The sequence below is a fragment of the Stylophora pistillata genome, chromosome 6 (assembly GCF_964205215.1).
Source record: "Stylophora pistillata chromosome 6, jaStyPist1.2, whole genome shotgun sequence".
Taxonomy (NCBI): domain Eukaryota; kingdom Metazoa; phylum Cnidaria; class Anthozoa; order Scleractinia; family Pocilloporidae; genus Stylophora; species Stylophora pistillata.
This window is the reverse complement of record NC_142524.1, coordinates 26,720,797-26,739,060: the sequence shown is the minus strand read 5'-3', so window position 1 is coordinate 26,739,060 and position 18,264 is coordinate 26,720,797. Positions and strand designations below refer to the sequence as shown.

Genomic DNA, 18,264 nt, shown 5'->3' with positions numbered 1-18,264 from the left:
CTTAATTGGCACCCAAAACACACACACACACACAAACACACAAACACACACACACACACACACACAGGTGTGTTAAGTTAGAAAAATACAAAGACTACGCTTTCATCCTTACAAGCCTCTTTCCTGATTGCACACTCTTCAGGGGATTTTAAAGACAGAAATATTTCGTAACCATCGTTTATATACTTCCGATCGATGTTGTCTGACTGTATGTAAAGGTTCAGGAAATCACAGTACAAATGTTCTCTTGCGAAGAGGGGGGGGGGGGGGGGCGAGGGGGGCGAGAGGTGGAAGAGGGCGAATGTTTTAACTTAACAGGGACAACAGAGATAAAATTTAAAGTAATTTTGGGTTGAAAATGTCAATGTGATAACAATTTTCCCCCGGTACTGGCTACGGTGAAAACAAAGCACCTTTCTTAGTTGCTGCTTAAATATATATTTCGACAAGGATTCAGTAAAAAAGATGTTTTTAACCCACACACGACTTTAAAGTTTGATAAATGGGATTACCACTTTGTCGTAGGCCATGGAATGAGACCAAGTAAGTAGTGTCAATAACTCCGATCCCTTCCATACCAACCTCGTTCCCAGGGTCTCTCATCTTACCGCCCCCCGGAGCAAGCGAGGATAGACCCTGGTTTAGGCTGGTCACGTGTCTTCCAGATTTTAGCAGATTTCAAATTGGCAGTTTGAGGGTGGGGAAAATGAGTGGTAATTTCTTTCCACTTAGTTCACTGGCGAGCGTAGCTTATCGGCGATCAAAACAAACTACACGTGAAGCGCTTCGAACCGAATGTCAACTGAGAATATTCAGCAAACGCCCAAATGGATCAATGAATCTTCCACTACAGTAAATATCAATTGTTGCAGGCTTTGTAAATCAGTTGGAGACGTATCTTGCCTGAATAACATCTGAGCAAAAGAAATCGCGCATAGCTCGCCGCTGCAAAGGACATTTATGGCCGGCCGTTGCGACAAGAAAAATTTTTTCCACATCTATTATGTAGACCTTGCGAAAGATGCTTGAAAAATGTTGTTTCTTTCAAAACGGTGATAAGCGGAAGTCAGAGTTCTATCGAAACGGCGAAACGATGAACAGAAATATCACAATCTGTGTCACGCGCCTTAGCCATGATGCAAGGGAATCTGAGAGAAGCCGTCGCGGTCTAAATTTCGTAACAATACCAACACAAATGCGGTCTTTGCCTGGAAAAGAGGTAAACAACTGTATCTTCGATAGTGTTTTGCCAGATTTGCTTTTTGTTACGTCTCGACGGTCCCAGATACTTCTTTGCCGATTCTGAGTTGCGAGAATTTTTACAAAAGGTGAGAAATTTCTTTCAAAATGAGCTACCTTCGATCGACTCAGCCGCTGTCGGATATGTTTGCGAAGACATTGTCTATGACCAGGAAAATTGGTACACAATTTTTTCTGTGCTCGTCTAACCGATCTCTCTTTTTCTAGTACCTATTTCCTTCAGAAGAGGAGAAATATGTGCACGCGATTGTGCGTACTTGTTCGCTTCCCTTTGTTTACATAATTTGACGTGCCAGTGTTGAATTTAGTCACAAATAAACCTACGGCTATTGGTGCTCCCTTTCATTTGATCTTGAATAGAAGCTTTCAAAGGCGAAACAACAATAACAACTGGACGAAATGACATGGAAGGTACAGGTCGTTGACTGTTTAACTTCTTGAAGAAGAGTGAAGAAAGAAGATGAAAAATCGGTATCCCGTCGGCAATACGGCTTTAACATCTCTGCCCGAATATGTCGCCTCTAAAGGCTGGACTTGTTTGGGTTTTAAATTAAGGTTACAATACCAACTCCAAGATATAGCGACTTGAAGACTGCTCTAAAACATAGCGACCTGAACAATGAGAGCGTCGATTTGAAGATAACAAAGGAAATGAGGCGAAAATCGAGCAAACAAACAAATCGTCCTTAAGGATATTTTTACTCTATAAACAAGTGACCAGCCTAAACCAGGGTCTCTCTTCGCTTGCTCCAGGGGGCGGGAAGATGAGAGACCTTGGGAACGAGATTGCTTACATACCTATTTTTGATTTTTATTAATGAAATTAGGACGATGAATCAAAGGATTTGTTCTTCTGTTGCCCGACTCCTACAAGCATGTAGCTAATGTCACGTTTTCATTCTCTTCAAAAACTGAATTAAGATAACCAGTAACAGCAACCAATTTTAACAAAGCTTCAGTAAAAAAAAAAAGGTGTACCTATATACTTCTAAACATGAAAGTGACTCCTCAAATGGGATTTTTCAGTGGAGCATGCATTCATCAACTCTTCATCGTTTTTCCCCTTCCAATTGTAAAGCTAAAATTTCCTTACATGACAAAATCCCATCAAGACTAAATGGAATTTTCATACATCCTAAAAGCTAGATTTTTAATTAAAATTCCCTATTTACTGTTTCCCCTTATTTTAAACGCTTGCCCATTTCGCTTTATCATGATGTTACAAAGAAAAACGTGTCTCAGTGCTGTTACGGCTCTTTTCTTTTTAATAAAATGGAGGGCATATTTACTAAGTGCTGATTGGTCAATGAAGGGGGTATTTTTTCTTAATTTTGCTTGAGAAGAGGGCTAAATTACTAGCACATGATTGGTACTCAGGTTACCTAGCAACAGCCTATGCTATCGAAAAGTTGTTGCTGAAGATTTTATGTAGCAATGGCGTCTGGTTTGGAGATACAGTCCGACCTCTATTAAGCGGCCACCCCTGGGACTTTTTCGCGACTCGGGCAATTTCAGCAACTTCTGAAAACACGCGTAATATTAATCCTTAATTTTATTCGACCCCATGCGATTACCTATACAAATACTAGTGTTTCTTTTAAGAGGTTTAAATCTCATAAAATCAAGTACTTAGACAGTGTCCCCTCTAGCCCCTCCACCCCTCCCCTAAACTGACCTCTGACCTGGATGGAAGGGCAGGGCTTTCCTCCATTGCGATTTTCTAGGCACGAATTGAGCTGATGTTTCATACCTTGGGTCTAGTTATTTGGTTTTGTTTGTTTGTTTGTATGTATGACCAATGTCAATTCGTCAATTATTGATCAATTGCATTTTCGTAAGTCTTTCTTTGTTAACAAGCCTGCTGGAAAACGCAGCCGACACACACACACTCACCATTATATGAATACACACACACACACACACACACACACACACACACATGCACAAACGCACGCACACACCCACACCCACACCCACATATACATACAATACACGCATACATACATACACACATACATGCACACATACACGTATACATAAATACATACATACATACATATACAAATACATATATAACTGCAGACAGTACTGTTTCGGCCTTCTGGGTCTCATCAGTGAAGTACATTCCCCTAAACTTACAAAAAGCAGTGACGTACTACAGCTAAAACTCGTAGAGGTAGTTAAACTTTTTCAGGGTCCTTCACTCTAGCAATTACACCGTTTCTGATTAAACTATTTGCAAATAAGATAGGCTTTGCTACAAAATTGCAATTATAATACAATTTCTTACTAAGATCCACCCAGATTACATGGTGCAAATACGTTTAATTGCCAACAAAAAACCTGCCCTAGAGATGTATTTAGATATTTACAATTCCAAGAATAGCTAAAAAAAATTTCAACAGAACTGATAACGAAGATGAATTGTAAGACAAGAAATCTCTGCATTCAGGGACGAATTTTTGATTATTTTTCCTAATCACGCACCGAACGATGTGCCATTAATAACAAAAGGTCCATTAAGTCATTTTCCTCTTTCAAATAATCAGCCTTCATGTATTCTGTCCGTCGAGTGAGAACAAAAAGTCTTTTCTCCACTTTTAGCATTCGTTCCTCACTACATTGGAGGATACATTCAGAATTCAAACAGAAAGGCTCTGCTTCAGATAGGCACATGTTGGCGAATGTTGATTCATCGCAAAATAACCTAAATTCAGTCCGATTACTTCCCTCTTGAAAAATGTCCATTAAACGTTCCTCAATAAAACGTGCCATTTCAAGCTCTTCTGCGTTTTCCTCTGCTTTTGTTTTAGCATCACCGTATGATTCGTTGAGGACAGAAACAAGCATATTCATGAGGAATATAGTTGTGGATAGACAAAACAATAACGCAAACGCCGGACCAATAAAGGGTTTGTCACTTCGAAGAGCATGCATTGGGACTGCTTTTCCCAACAGGAATTCGAATTGAGATATGACTGCATTGAGGTAGCTAGAATACTCTAATACTGCACCGCCAAAAAACTGCATACCCGTTACAACAAATGCATTAAACACGATCAGAAAGAAGAACACATAGGATAGTTGATAGCCTATAGATTGCCGAAAAGATGAAAACAAGTAAATTACGTGCGGGTTAAAACGAATTAAATTCAGAAGCTTGACAGTCACCATGAACACAGCGACTGCTATAGACGCATTTTCTAGGTTAAGCCAATCCAAGGCTGTGTGAAAATGCACGATTTCGTAAGGATTGGCTTGAATAGTTTTGATAGTGTTCAATACGCTTTTGGCTCTGATCATGTAAATTGCTACAGAAGCCACAGAGAAAATAATTATGAAGAAATCGACCATATTCCAAACAGACTTAAAGAATCCTAAGCGTTGTTGATAAAGATGAACTAACATAACTATGACGTAGAATAGAACCATTGCCATGAACAGAAACTGGCCAATTAGGAAAAACATCAGAGCTCCCGACTCAGTGCTGTACAACTCAATTGTCACAATTCTTCTCGAAGTGTAGGCTGCACCAGTAGCTATGGCCTCGTAAAAATATGTGGCAATACTGATCAAGTTTGTATGGACATTGAAAACAGCAAACTCTAGAATTACAGCTCTAGTTTGGCGATCAAGCCACCCATTAGCAATAGTCTCGTCGAGGACGCCTTTTGCAGTGCTTTCATCATATCCCATGACTGCCGCATAACCGCCCCCTTCATACGAGTTGTACGACGCTAAGATGGGATCGTTGCGAAGCTCTGCTGCTGGTTGATATCGCAAAGACTTAGGGCAAATTTGGAGAGCATTGGGCCACGAGGTATTGCTGGCGAGAGGTATCCAACCTGGAAGGCTTAGCAAAGTCGTGTCCTCATTTTCTGGAGAATAGTCGTAATAACAATCTGATATGATTTGCGGGAGCGCTCTGCAGGACTCTTTAAGCGAAAAGGAAAGAGAGGAATTAATTATTAGTGGTCATGATAAATGGTAATAAACTGAAACAGAGAAAGAAAAATATGCCGAAAAAAACATAAACAAAGCTAAACAAAACAAACAAACAAACAAACAAACAAAAAAAATTAAAAAAAACGCTAGTGAAGTTTCTTAATATCGGGCTGAAAGTTGGGTTTTAAAATTTTCTTTGAGTCCAGTCGTAAGTAGCAAATTAAAATGCATTATAAACATGTGTATGAGTCTTAATGCGTAGTACCCTATTTTGGAGAAGATAAAATATTTTCGTATCACTAGACATGTATTTACACTTATTTCAATTGATCAGATCAGTATGATGTTTTCCTCTTTCAAACTAAGTAAAAAAATTCAGAAGCAATTTTCAAATGTGTATTAGGGACTTTGTCCACTGATTTAGAAGTTCCATTTGCCTGTCCTCATTGTACGAAAAATACCCTGTGAAAAACTGTTGGTATACGAGAAAAATTTATTGTCATCTAAGTTTGCTTTTTTTAATTCTTAGCTGTCTCAACCAAGGCATTCCCACCAATATCGACATCTTATTCGCGATGTACACATCGTTTTTCTCTTCAAGTCCATTATACCACGCCTGATTGTAAATGTTTGATATAAATTCGTTCTTCAACCATGCTTCTAATTTATGTGCATCCGTTACCTAGAGTGGAGAATAAAAAAGATACAAAGTGTAGATATTAAGATCTACGGACCCGTCGAGAGGACCAACTTTGTGATCCCCAAGAAAGAACAATTTAAGATATGCCTAACTGATTAGACGTGAGGCCAGGATTACTGGATATTAGCCGAGTTCTTTTGACGCATTTTTAGTGACTGACAGGAAGCCTAAATGCGAAAAAAGAACAAGACTAATGACCAGCCATCTTTTCCCAACAAGCTTAAGCAATCAAAGAATTCATTTACTCTGCAAAAAGATACGATGAAAATCAAGAATGCCTTTTTCATTTCGACATCCGAAAGGAAGGTAACTGTGTTTGTACTACAATTAACCCGCGAGGATCGTTTTTTCTCCTGTTTGACTCTCTTCAGCCGCTTTTTGAGACTCCCTCGCCAACATTGTACGTAAGCTACAAACTTTTTTTCTTGCGCGAGATCAAAGCGGACAATCCTGAACGGGCAAGATGGGCTCATTTTGCTTCGAGAAAAGAGAGGGTTTTTATTCAGCTGAAACCATAATCTTACCAGATTAAACTTAGTTATTCGATTTCTCATCTCAGTTGTCATCAGAAAACGATTTCCATTCTTGTTTCCATAAGATACGATAGCCAGGAGAAAAACAAATATTAAATGCAGAATAATGTCTCTGGTCATGCTTGTTAACTGAGCTTCTTTTTTGGATCTCTCCCTCATTTTTTCCCGTTGATATTTCTTAAAGCGCTGTTTGGGATCATCACTCAAAAAATCTATCTCAACTGCCTGCGAATCGATAACAGTTTCTTGTTCTTTTTCGCATTTGCCTTTGTTCTTTCTGGTCAAGAGAAAGGAAATAACTATCACTATCACCATGACCTTCGTTGGCTGTACAACAAAAATATCTTGTCCATTGGAAATTAAAATAGATGCAAGCCACTGCTGAGAGGTTTCCTTTCCCCACATTAGACTGTAAAACAGCGTAAACGTTGCTGCTGTCATGGTTGTACAGAAGCAGAGAAACCAGCCTATATAGACAAAGAAATGAGGAAGCATACAACCGGTGTCTGTTATCTCATCCAAAAGTCGCTGGGCCTCGTCTATCACTTGGTATTTCTCGCTTCTTTTCTTTCTTGGTCTGCTAGACTTAAAGAGGAAGGCAATAATAATGTTTATAGGAGCAATAATTATGCCACTTTGTGCCCCAATGACTATCTGTTTCCAAGAAAACTTAAATGGCCCGACCTGTATAGCACCGTCAGATTCACCACCAATGTTATAGAACATGGCATTAGCTATCATTGCACTAAACAGAACTGCAAGGCAGCATGAAGCTCTCTGCACACGTGTAAAGGTACTGCTACATGCTTTTCCAAACACTGACATCCACAGGTGACTGTCGGCAATTTTCCGCGCAAAGCGAGAACGAATCTGATCAGAGAAGGCAGTAGGTGTTCTGCTGTCCACTGTAACCTCTATCTGTCCGTCATTTTTTTCTAATGCAAGCCATCTATTTAAGGGGAACACCCACCTTTCCTCTGTCTGTCGGTCTCTGATCATTACCGTCTCCACAAACCAAGACGGACTTTTTCCAAAATTATCGTGCTCCAAAGTAATCTCTTTTAATGTACCAAATGATTCTGCCACTACGAGAACAAAGCCATTGATACTCCCTCGTCCAAACAACTTCCTAGTGTCCCCTTTATCTCGCAACAGAATCTGACTCTGCTCATTATTTTTGCCCTTGATGCTAATGCTTACGCTGGCGGTTGTTGCAGAATGTTTCCAAATGCCGGTGCTTATAACCATATCGTAGTAATACGCTCCTTCCTCAGCAAGTGGTATCACTTTAGGAGGGAGAATCTGAAAATAACAATACATTCGATTCTGCGGTGAAAGCAATTTAAAATACTCGTCTGAAGGTTTAAGAGGTTCTCATGTGGAGTAACAATCTTAAAATGAAAACAAGCTACATATGAAAGAAATCCTTTGGATGCAATAAAAACCATAAACTTACCTTGTCTTCATCTCTCTTGTCAGCCCTCCTTGCAAGAATCAAGATAACGAAGTACATAAGGAAACAGCCGGAAATTGTCACAAGTACTGAGATATTGCCACTTTCAGCGAGGTTTAAGAACTCAGTGAAAACTTTGTCAAAGTCAATGGGATTCAGTACTTGGATAAAGTTTCCTCCGAAAGATGTCAAATGATTGCAGAGGCATACAAGATGCGTGGTGTTTGAATCTTGGCTTACCTTTGAATGAATAGATAAATAAATTATCTAAAAATATTCATGATAATATTAGTAACAATAAAAAAATGAAGATAATAACAATAGAGGTAACCACAACAGTGATAGTAGCAATAATAATATCAATCATCGAAGACTACACCTGTAGCTTTATCATCATATCTGTCATTTCATAAACATCGACAATCTCTATATCGATCATTTTTCTTCACCAACAATTTTGGAATGAATTATCCATTGCTACTCTCATTGCAAGCAAACTTAGCGACAGAAAATTTGTTAATAATTAACGTTTACCCTGCAACCTTCCGCTGTCCACTCTTCTGTGTTCTCTGACCAATACAAACAACTTGACTGGGTGATGGTCAAAGTATAGTTAACGTCTGAGTTTGGGTCATATTTTGGAACTGCAACTTTTAGGACTCCCTTGGGTGGGGGATCCTTAACTCCGATACATGACCGTCTTTCGCGTCGATGATCAAAACAGGTTCTTCTTTGCCTAGAATGTTTTCTCTCACTCTCAGAGCTTTGAAACAGCAAGCCCGCATAGAGGAAACCCGGCTTAGAAGGCATGACTACAACTGAATTTTCTGCGATGAGGCAGGTTCTATTGAGATTTGTTTGGTTGTCACATGTAGACATAAATACTAATGTAAAGTTGTGGTCGAAGTCTATCATGGATGGCCTTTTTCCAAATTTTATGAACAGCTTAATTTGAATTCCTGGTGTGGTCATACCAAACATCATAGAGACAGGAACATTAGCAAGGTCTGCGTAATAACTTCGGAAAGATATTCGGTTAGGCTTGAGGAAATAATGCTGCGTCCCGTTGCTATTGTTATGAGGTGGAATGGAAATCGGAATGACGATCTCGATGTCATCATCAAGTTTTGACACATTTATCTTTTTCGCGCTGTTACTTTTAAGCTCAAGACTCGTGACACTTGATCTAATATTCTTGCTGCTATTGCTCCAGGTGAAGGGGTTAAAATCAACAGCTTGCATCTGAAAAAGAACAGAACATCTGATGTCAGCCTACTATTTCTATTCAACGAATGTTAAATTGTATCAATTACCGCAGGGTTAAGCACTTTGCAATATGAGTAAGATACACGCAGGCGCTGATTACAAAGCCAGTGGCGAACAGAAGGCAGGAATGTCTTAATGAAATCTGTCCTTGAACATTGGAATGGCATCTTACTACCTGAGACAAGAAAATTTAATTATAATTTTAGGCAGCGAGGTATTTCTCAATGAGTAATGATAACAATTGCATTTTTGGTGTCACCTTTGCATTTATATCTCCACCATCTACATTTCCAAAGCTGCTCGGGAGCTTGAATGTACTTGGTCCATCTTCCATGCTGAGTCCTTTTGCATCATGAGCTGCGACCTTTTTCAGAGATATTACCAAGCTGGGCGTTTCTAGGACCAGAGCTTCTGATGGAACCAAACGGCCAAAAAATGCATCACTGATGTTGCTCAGCTTTTCGGAGGCCTTTTTCACGAACTAAAAAGTAAAACGTCAAATGAGGTCGATGCCTGAAACACTAAAGTTATTCTAAATGCTGAAACTGAAAACTGTCTGTATTGCTTCGCCATACAAGGTGCTTAAAGCATTCCTTGTTTGTTGCAATTGAAAGTCTAATTAAAGCGAGTATAGGTAACTATAACTGTGATCTTTACCTCTGGAGATGGTGGGGTAACTGTGGACTCTTTGTCATCTTGACTTGAGCCTGCAGCAGACTTCAGAACATTCGTGAGACAGCCTGTAAGACTTTTAGCCGTTTGTTCCAAAATAGGTGTAAAAGGCTCCTCCGGATCGTTAAGGGTGGAGGTTATAATATTAGCCGTTTTACCAGTCAATTGCATCGTTAATTTCTAAAGAAAAGATAACAAGTATGTCTTCAAACTATCAAATCAAAATTAGTAAAATTATTTCTGATCTCCTTAGCTGTAGATCGTCCTTCCATTGTAACTGGGATAAAAAAAAGAATAAAAATTGAAAAGAAAAACGTATGGCGTACCATATTGTCATTGTTGCTTCTATGGTCACCATCACTGCAGCCGTCGCATTTTTGTTCTGCCTCTGTTCCCATGGCCATACTTACGACCGACATCACCAAGCGAGACATTTCAAGATTCTCGGGTGTTATGGCTGTAAACTTCTTTATCAATGTTTTGATAATCTAATAACAGAGAGAATTGATGTGCTTCGAATGAGCGATTGCAATGATTTGAAAAAAGTTATGCATTGTTATGATATGCAGCAAGTTATCGTATTATTACACTACATTTTAAGATTTTTTTTTTTCGGCATACCAATACTTTATCTTCGGGTCTCAACGCTTTCCCACATCCAGCTTCTTCATTGGCAGACTTGAGAACAGATATACCAAGTTGAACAGCTTGGCTGAGTTCACCTTTGTTGAGAAACTTATCAAGCTTGTTACCTTCCACGACAACAAAACCTTTTAACTTGATTGCAACTTCTTCTGGTGATGAAACACACGGGTCAAGGCTAGATGATGGCCTTACCTGAAAGGATTAAGTGAGCTTTTGTCAGAAAAATCAAAATATTGACTGTTTCTAAAAACATGTCTTTGCACAGTTTATAAATTAATTTGGAAAATGAAAAAATCATGTGTCAAATAAATATTGCCTATCTCGATATATTCTCTCTAGTATTATTGATTGCAGTACCTTGATGAGTAATTTCTGTACAACACATACTCCAACCACATTCTTAATAACAATAGTGACTTGCTGCTGGAAATCTTTGTTCGGCGATCCTGGGGGTAATACTGTTGACACAGACGAGGGTGACGTGCCATAGGATATTGGCTCCTCTCCGAGGAAAAACTCATAGGTCAGTGGTAAGCTCACATCCTGCCAATCGAAGCACCTAAAGGTAAACTCAGTCTCCAGTGAGACGCCCTCATTTACAGAAGGCGCGCAGTATCCACTGTGCGGCTCTCCAGCAGTTTCAAAGAGGAGCACTGACGAACCGTAGGCCCCCCCTGGGGATGTCACAATTAACGTTAGATTATATTTAGATTTGGATTGCAATGAATTTTTCTTGATGATCATGTTAGTGGAATTCACAGCAGTTGAAGTCATGTTGGGTAAAATGATTATATTTTCCCAATTGCCTGAGCCATTGAGTTTCGACAGGCGCCATTCGTAAACTGATCCATTACAAGGAGAATTAAGACATTCGGATGTCACTCGGAGCTTGTTTGAAGCAGACACTATTGCACGACAATCTACAAAGCATCTAAAAAAAGGAAAGAAAACGAACAAAGGCCAAAAAAATGCAGAAACGGTAATATAAGTTGCAATTAACACGGAACCTTAGAATTGAATAAAACAGAAATCCTTTAATTTCAAATTTGAACTCATGTAAAAAAAAGTGTTCCAGTTGCATGATGATTTAACCTCCAACTCCACCAGCCTACCCGTCATGAGTGAAGATAGCTGGTAATGTTTAATTGCAGAATAGTTTTATTTTAGTTTGACGAACCTATTTAAGTTCTACGCTTGATTATATGTCGGACAAGGGTTGATTTGAAAATTATGCTTTAAATTTCAATAGTCTATAGGTTTCTACTTTGATACGGAATTTCATCTTTACCCTGTATCTCTTCCTCAGAGTCACTCGGCCCAGTTATTTTACATTCGTTGCAGGGAGGCTTTCAAGATTTAGAAGAGGTAAAAAAATTTTTATTTTGAATGCACACCTTTCTGATTGTTATTCTTTCCTGATTTGTTAAAAATCATATTACTTTCCCTACTGGCCGTCGATGCTAAAAGACTATTACCTGAGCGTCACATGCGGTACTTCACCAGCAGCTACAACAAAGGATATCTCCGTGAAAGAACTTCTCGCATCCTAACACACAGTCAACCGAAGGGAATAAATCTTATCAATTTCAAGTTTACTTGGATCAATAGAAATGAGGCTGGAGTTTAAGTTTCCTTCGCCGTTAAACGAACCGAAACAAGTGTTGTTTGTATAGGAGTCGGTGCGACAGGTCCAAGTAAAATTGAGCCCAGTGTGTATTCCAGGGCCAATATCAGCATCATAACTCAAGGAACCATCCACAGTTACAATATGTTTGGATCCCCATCGTACACTGCTCCCTCCATCGATAATGGCTCGCACTGGAGCTGCAATAACCTCGATAAAGCCATAATCAAAGGCATTGAGTGTCTGTGGAGATTCTTGGTCCCCGAAAGTGAGTGTAGCATTGAATGTGACTTGATAGATGCCGGCTGGTATGGATCGTCTGTTTATTGTCCACCACGTCGTTCCGCGACTAACTATTGTTCCTAATGCAGACTCCGAGGCAGCTAGCTCCATTTCGCTAATCACACTCCATTCAAAAGTGCTTTTTAGTTGAGTTAAATCGTTATTCAGACCTTGTATCAGGGCTTCTTGGACACTTTTGACTGAACGCTGCACAGGTGTGGCTCGATACTTGTCTTTTGAAATGTTTCTAATGGTTACTGAGAAATCCCCTAAGGGCGATTTAATTAACAACACTTACGTAAACCATTCCATCCTCTAACTTGGGTGTAAGACCTTTTGAATTCGTATTTGTGTTAAGACCAGGAAGTAGCAAAAAACTTGCCACTTCATAACGATGAATTCTAAATTTCTCTTGTTCCCTCGATCTACTTGTGTAAGGGTAAAAAGGCCAAAAACGAAAATTAGTAGTAAGTTTTCATCCTTATTACATAAATTTTGAAATCACCGGTTATCTTTGCAATCTGATTGGCTCTCAATAGTGCTATTTATTCACGAATTGCGTCACGATTTTCTCGAAATGCAGTCTTTTCCCAGTCAACGAGAAACCTTTATCTTAACACAGCAACTCATTAGATTATAGGCTTGTTTAAAGAAAACAATAATAGAAAAGTAAAATGCAAGACAAAGTTTGCAACTTTTTTCAAACCAACTCAGTACTGAATCAATAAACTATTTGTACACACTTAAATGTTCTGTATATGAGCGACTGAATTAAATGATAATTGAACTTGATGTCGTGCAATTTTTGGTCTGAAATCATACTTGTGATTTCAAATCAAACTCGAGCTGTGCGCTTATTTCATTTTGAAATTACTCGTATGATTTCGGACCAAAATCCTTTACCATTATAAAAATGTTTCAAATGAAACTTGACATAAGACTTACCGACGGGCTCACATAATATCCCATCACCAACGTAGTTTTTTCGGCACTCACAGATGAAGGATCCAGGATTGTTAAAACAGTGAGCAACCCCATGGCAGTTATGAGTCAAAATGGCACATTCATCGATTTCTGTAGAATCAGAGAAATAGCATTACTTTCTGGGAGTTTTATTCCGTTAAGCTTCAGGAACAGAGCTCACCTCCAATTGCCATCAAACAGCAGGAATGTGTGCTGTTGAAGCTAACAGTACAATGCCTTAATGAATAAGTGGCAAATCCCAAGTATTTTACCAGAATATGGAGACATTTCTCACCTACACAAGTTGTGCCATTTCCTTCATACCCTGAAATGCATGTACAGTTAAAAGATCCAACTGTGTTGTTACAAACAGCCAATGGGTCGCAGTTGTGCACATTTGCGGTACATTCGTCAATATCTACACGATAGAAGAATAGATGAGTATGGGCTAAGACAAGCAAAGCTAGGTATTATTAGCCAAATTCCCAGAAGTATTTTTTGTGCAGACTTTTCGAGCTAGTAATAGTAAGCGCTGGATTTTTGTTGATGCCGATAGCCTAACAAGATTAAAAGAACAATTTTTTGTTCAAGTTTTCTCAGTAGTTTTTATAATGAGGACTTAAACTAGAATTTAAGGTATCGTGGCTAGAATCATTATTATCATCACCTTGTCCCGCTGAACTAGACCAATCAAAAGTGAGAATCAAACAATCGAACGATGAAGGCAGCTAATTAAAATCGAGAAGCGATTGCTTTGTTATCGAAGCTTTCTTGTTGCGTTGATGAAAGAAAATCAAAGCAAATTTTCCCATTGCAAAGCAAAAAAACCAGCACAGCTTGAAGTCCTACACAGCGGATATCTCTTTCTTACTGAAATGTGTTTTTTATGACATTCTTAGTCGTCTGTTTTCTCTCATAAGTTTTAAAGACTGGAATATGTAATTTTTCTCCAGCTACGCTTGTTGGTGTAGTTTAATTGAAGTTTTATAACTAAAATCTGTCATATAGACGCACGCGTAATTGTTTAGTCATGTTTCATGCCCGCGACCGTGAGCTGTACTGTTTTGAACCCATTTTTTTCTGGAGATAATTATACTATCTTATATCATCAAACAGGATTAGTATGAAGAGGGTGAAAAAATCACACGTCTCAAACTACAGAACTTTGCCAAGCTTTCCTTGGAGCTATGATCTATTGCAGAAAGTGTAGAGAAAGCAAAGTAACACTTAACCAACTGAACCTGAGATATCCGAATTCTTGTCTTGTATCATGTGGACATGCAATCTGACAGATGGTCTAAAGCACAAAACGCATAGTCGCACAGCTTTATTTTCCGGGTGGTTATACGGGTGTTAATTAACAGCACGTACCCGAACAGATCACACCATCCCCTGAGTAGCCATTGAGACAAGTACAGTTAAATGAGCCAAAAGTATTGTTACACTGAGCATTAACGTCGCAGTTGTGATTCTGGTCCTGACATTCGTCTTCATCTGAGAAAAATTAGAATTCAAGGCCATGAATTCTGACAGCAAGCTCGTGCAGATTTAAATCTTGTTAGGGAAATTTGATACACACCAAAATGTTTGCATGAAATATGTGAGTAGACAAAATAGAAATTACAAGTAAATTTAACCATTACAGATGCCTTTGTATACATGCAGGTATGTGTGGAGCTTTATAAGGAATTAATGAATAATTCGTCAGTAACGGGTTCGTAGGAAAACCAACCCACTAGTTAGAATACACTGAATACATACAAGTATAAGGAAATGCTATTTATAGGCAGCTTTCCTCAGTATAAGTAATTCTTCATAGTTACCTAGGCCAAAATATTTTACTTTAACAATTTGCTCTGCTGTTAAGGCTACGTCGTAAAACTGCATGGCAGCAATTCTTGCAGTTAAATAATAGGGGTGGTCTGCTTTGGCACCAACTCTGACGTTATCCTGTGTACCCAGCGTTATGCCAGCCCCAATTTTCTCTTGTGCTACTCTCACTCCGTTAAGCCATATACTTGCCATTCCAGTTGTGTAGTCGTAAGAAGCACCAACATAATGCCATTGGTGCGTTGCCAGAGGCTTATTGGTTGCTAACGGTCTAGATGAATTTAAATGTAGTAAATATTGTCTGTTAATGAAGCGAACGAAGAGGGATCCATGCCGGACCATCCAAAAGTGAATGCCCCATTCACCACTAACTTTGTAATTGAATATAGGCCCGTCGTGTATATTTTCAGGATACAGCCAACATAACAGTGTGATTGAGTTGCTCAAGTCTAATCCTCCATCGTTTGGGAACTCGATGTAGCTATTTACTCGCCCAAAAAATTGGTAAGAGCCACCTGTGTCACCATTTGGACCGGTTGCTAAAGACACCTCTCCAGGAATGCCTGGAGGTTGTTTATTAGTGATCTCCCTTGTTCCAAAGAAACTGTTCAGAGGAAAAATGGCTTTGGCTTCTGGGATATTGGCGGCTGCAAGAAAAGTCATTAATGAGCTAGTGTAGTATTTTGCAGATTATAGTTTAGTAATATGCCATAGAACCAAGCAAACATTGCTACTTACAGTAATTAAAGGGCCATGCATGCTCAGCCAGTGTGATTTGCATGCCCTTTTTGTGGTTTTTATCCGAGATTTTTATACTCTTTCTCAGAAACCACGAAATGGCAAAGAATACCACGACGGCAGAAGCTTTTGCCAATGTTTACATGGCAAAAATTGAAAAAAGCTATTATCACCCAAAGCACACCAGGGCACAACCGAACCTCTAGTTTCAAAGAGGTACAGTCGACTCCCGATAACTCGAACCTCGCGCTAACTCGAACCAAAATCGATTTCCCATGGATTTCCGTCATACATTAACTGTAATTTTACCCTCGGTAACTTGAACCCTCGATAACTCGAAACTCCCGCTAACTCGAACCAAGTTTCGTTTCCCTTCAGGACATTTTCTATATAATTTTACCCTCGATAACTCGAACCATGTCTGTCAATACGTGACAAGTCAAAACACTGCTGTCCAAAACCTTAGATTTATTTTGAAGCAGCCATTTGAACTGTTTCCTTTCTTTTACATTACACAAAACGTGTCAGTTCACTTCAAGTTCCGCTGGTTTTCACAAAGTGTTGCTTCCTAACTCCTTTTTAAATCGCATGAGGTTATTTCTACCAGTAGCCCGACATTGTTCTCTTAAAAAAAAAATCTGTACTGTTCGCAGTTACTGGACCTCTCCCCGCTGCATTCCTTTCTTATATTTTTCATATTACGTTACGTTACGTTCCGATTTATACAGTAATTTAGAGATGTATTGTCTTTTTTTTCACTCGGCTTCTCTATGCTGTATTCAAATTTGATTAAAATGTACACTGCATATAAAGTAAAACATTTACCTTGTACATTGTACCACGATACAGTCATAGATTACGAACATTTCCGCCTTTCCGGCGAGGTCCGTCGCACGAGTAAAAAAGAAAACACAACAACAAAAACAAAAAGAAACAAACAAATAAAAAAAGTAGTTAAAGAAAAAAATAGCCGTTAGCGCGCCGCTAGGAACTCTGGGATTGACGCCGATGCACCACAGAAGCTATTACGATCACTATTCACGGCTGAAATGTCAGGCTGAGAAATGATATTCTTGGACTCAAAAGTGAAAGTGAAAGCGATAGGTTTAACAAGAAGTCAACTTTAAAATACCAAATATTACAAAGAGACATAAACCTCCGGATACTTGAATTTTTTATTCGAGTCATTCGCCAGGTGCACCTGCAAAGAAAGGATTCATGGGAGGAGAAGCGCTACGCCTCCATAGATAAATAAGTCACGCTCCGCGTTGAATAAAAAAACAGTGTTTCAAAATATATGTTGAGAAGAGAGGATGCCAAGGTAAAATTTTGGAGAAATGTATCTCTGAATTTCATATAACTGCAAGAGGATGGTCACTTTTAAAATTGATTAGTATAATTTCAGAGCTGAACAAAGAGTTTCCTGCAATCTGATTAGTCGAGCGGTTCCTTATCTGACGCTATATAAACCGCTCCACGCAGTTTATCTAAAATCGTAAAATAAAATGTTCATAAATGTTACTAAAATGTTATGATTTTAGAAATTTCTGTTGTTCAGCTCTGAAATTATACTAAAACAATTATATATTCGCCTCAGATTCGGTGAATATTGTCGAATAATCCCCTCGACTTCGTCTCGGGGATTATTCGACGATATTCACCTCGCCTTCGGCGAATAACTGTTAATTATAACATAGGCGGCCTTCTATCTGTGCGGGACGGCCTCTTTGATGGCTTCATTGTCACTAACGCGGAAAAATACGTGGCAAAAAGACGAAAGACATTTAAAGAGAAACTAGATAAGGGTATAAAGAGCCAGTTCTCGATCAATATTGCAAAGATTTAGTCGAATAATATTACACACACAATAGGCTTTCCTCTTCTGTAAGACAGAAAATTCTGAGAATGCCCCTACCCCGACGATGCATCCTAGTTGAGCGTTGGGTTCTAATTTGACGAGGAATATCATCATCAAATATCTTTCATATATTTATGTTCATTGCTATTATGTGATATGCGAATCGAATCACTGTAAATACATACCTTTCCCAGAGCCTCGAATAACTGTTATCACTACAAGAGGAAAAACAATCTGAAAAATCAAAACGAATGAATTAGTATACGAGCTCGCCAACCTAGTAGAAAACGAACTATCGAATGGGCTTACATGACAAAGATATACAGAAAGTTTGATATCCATCGCTTTTTCTTTACGTACGTTACGACTTAATTACGTGAAATGCTCGAATATACAGGTTTCGATTTTTCAATAAAAGTCTGATTGGTCCCGAGGAGACAGCTGTATGAAGGTATTGCGCCTATAAAAATTTAATACGATATTTTCGAAAACGAG

At 38.9% G+C, this 18,264-nt stretch overlaps 1 pseudogene across 1 annotated transcript; it reads right to left on the bottom strand.

Moving 5' to 3' along the window:
- Positions 1–3,708: 3,708 nt before the first annotated feature.
- LOC111336833 (polycystin-1-like protein 2) lies at positions 3,709–17,990 on the bottom strand (annotated as a pseudogene). Its single transcript, XR_015988680.1, has 16 exons — positions 17,955–17,990; positions 15,167–15,820; positions 14,715–14,837; positions 13,639–13,761; positions 13,326–13,454; positions 11,950–12,649; positions 10,832–11,405; positions 10,451–10,666; positions 10,156–10,317; positions 9,815–10,009; positions 9,417–9,638; positions 8,426–9,133; positions 7,895–8,131; positions 6,430–7,740; positions 5,719–5,887; positions 3,709–5,195 (listed from the first exon to the last, which is right to left on the bottom strand). The product of XR_015988680.1 is annotated as a polycystin-1-like protein 2 (transcript).
- Positions 17,991–18,264: the final 274 nt, after the last annotated feature.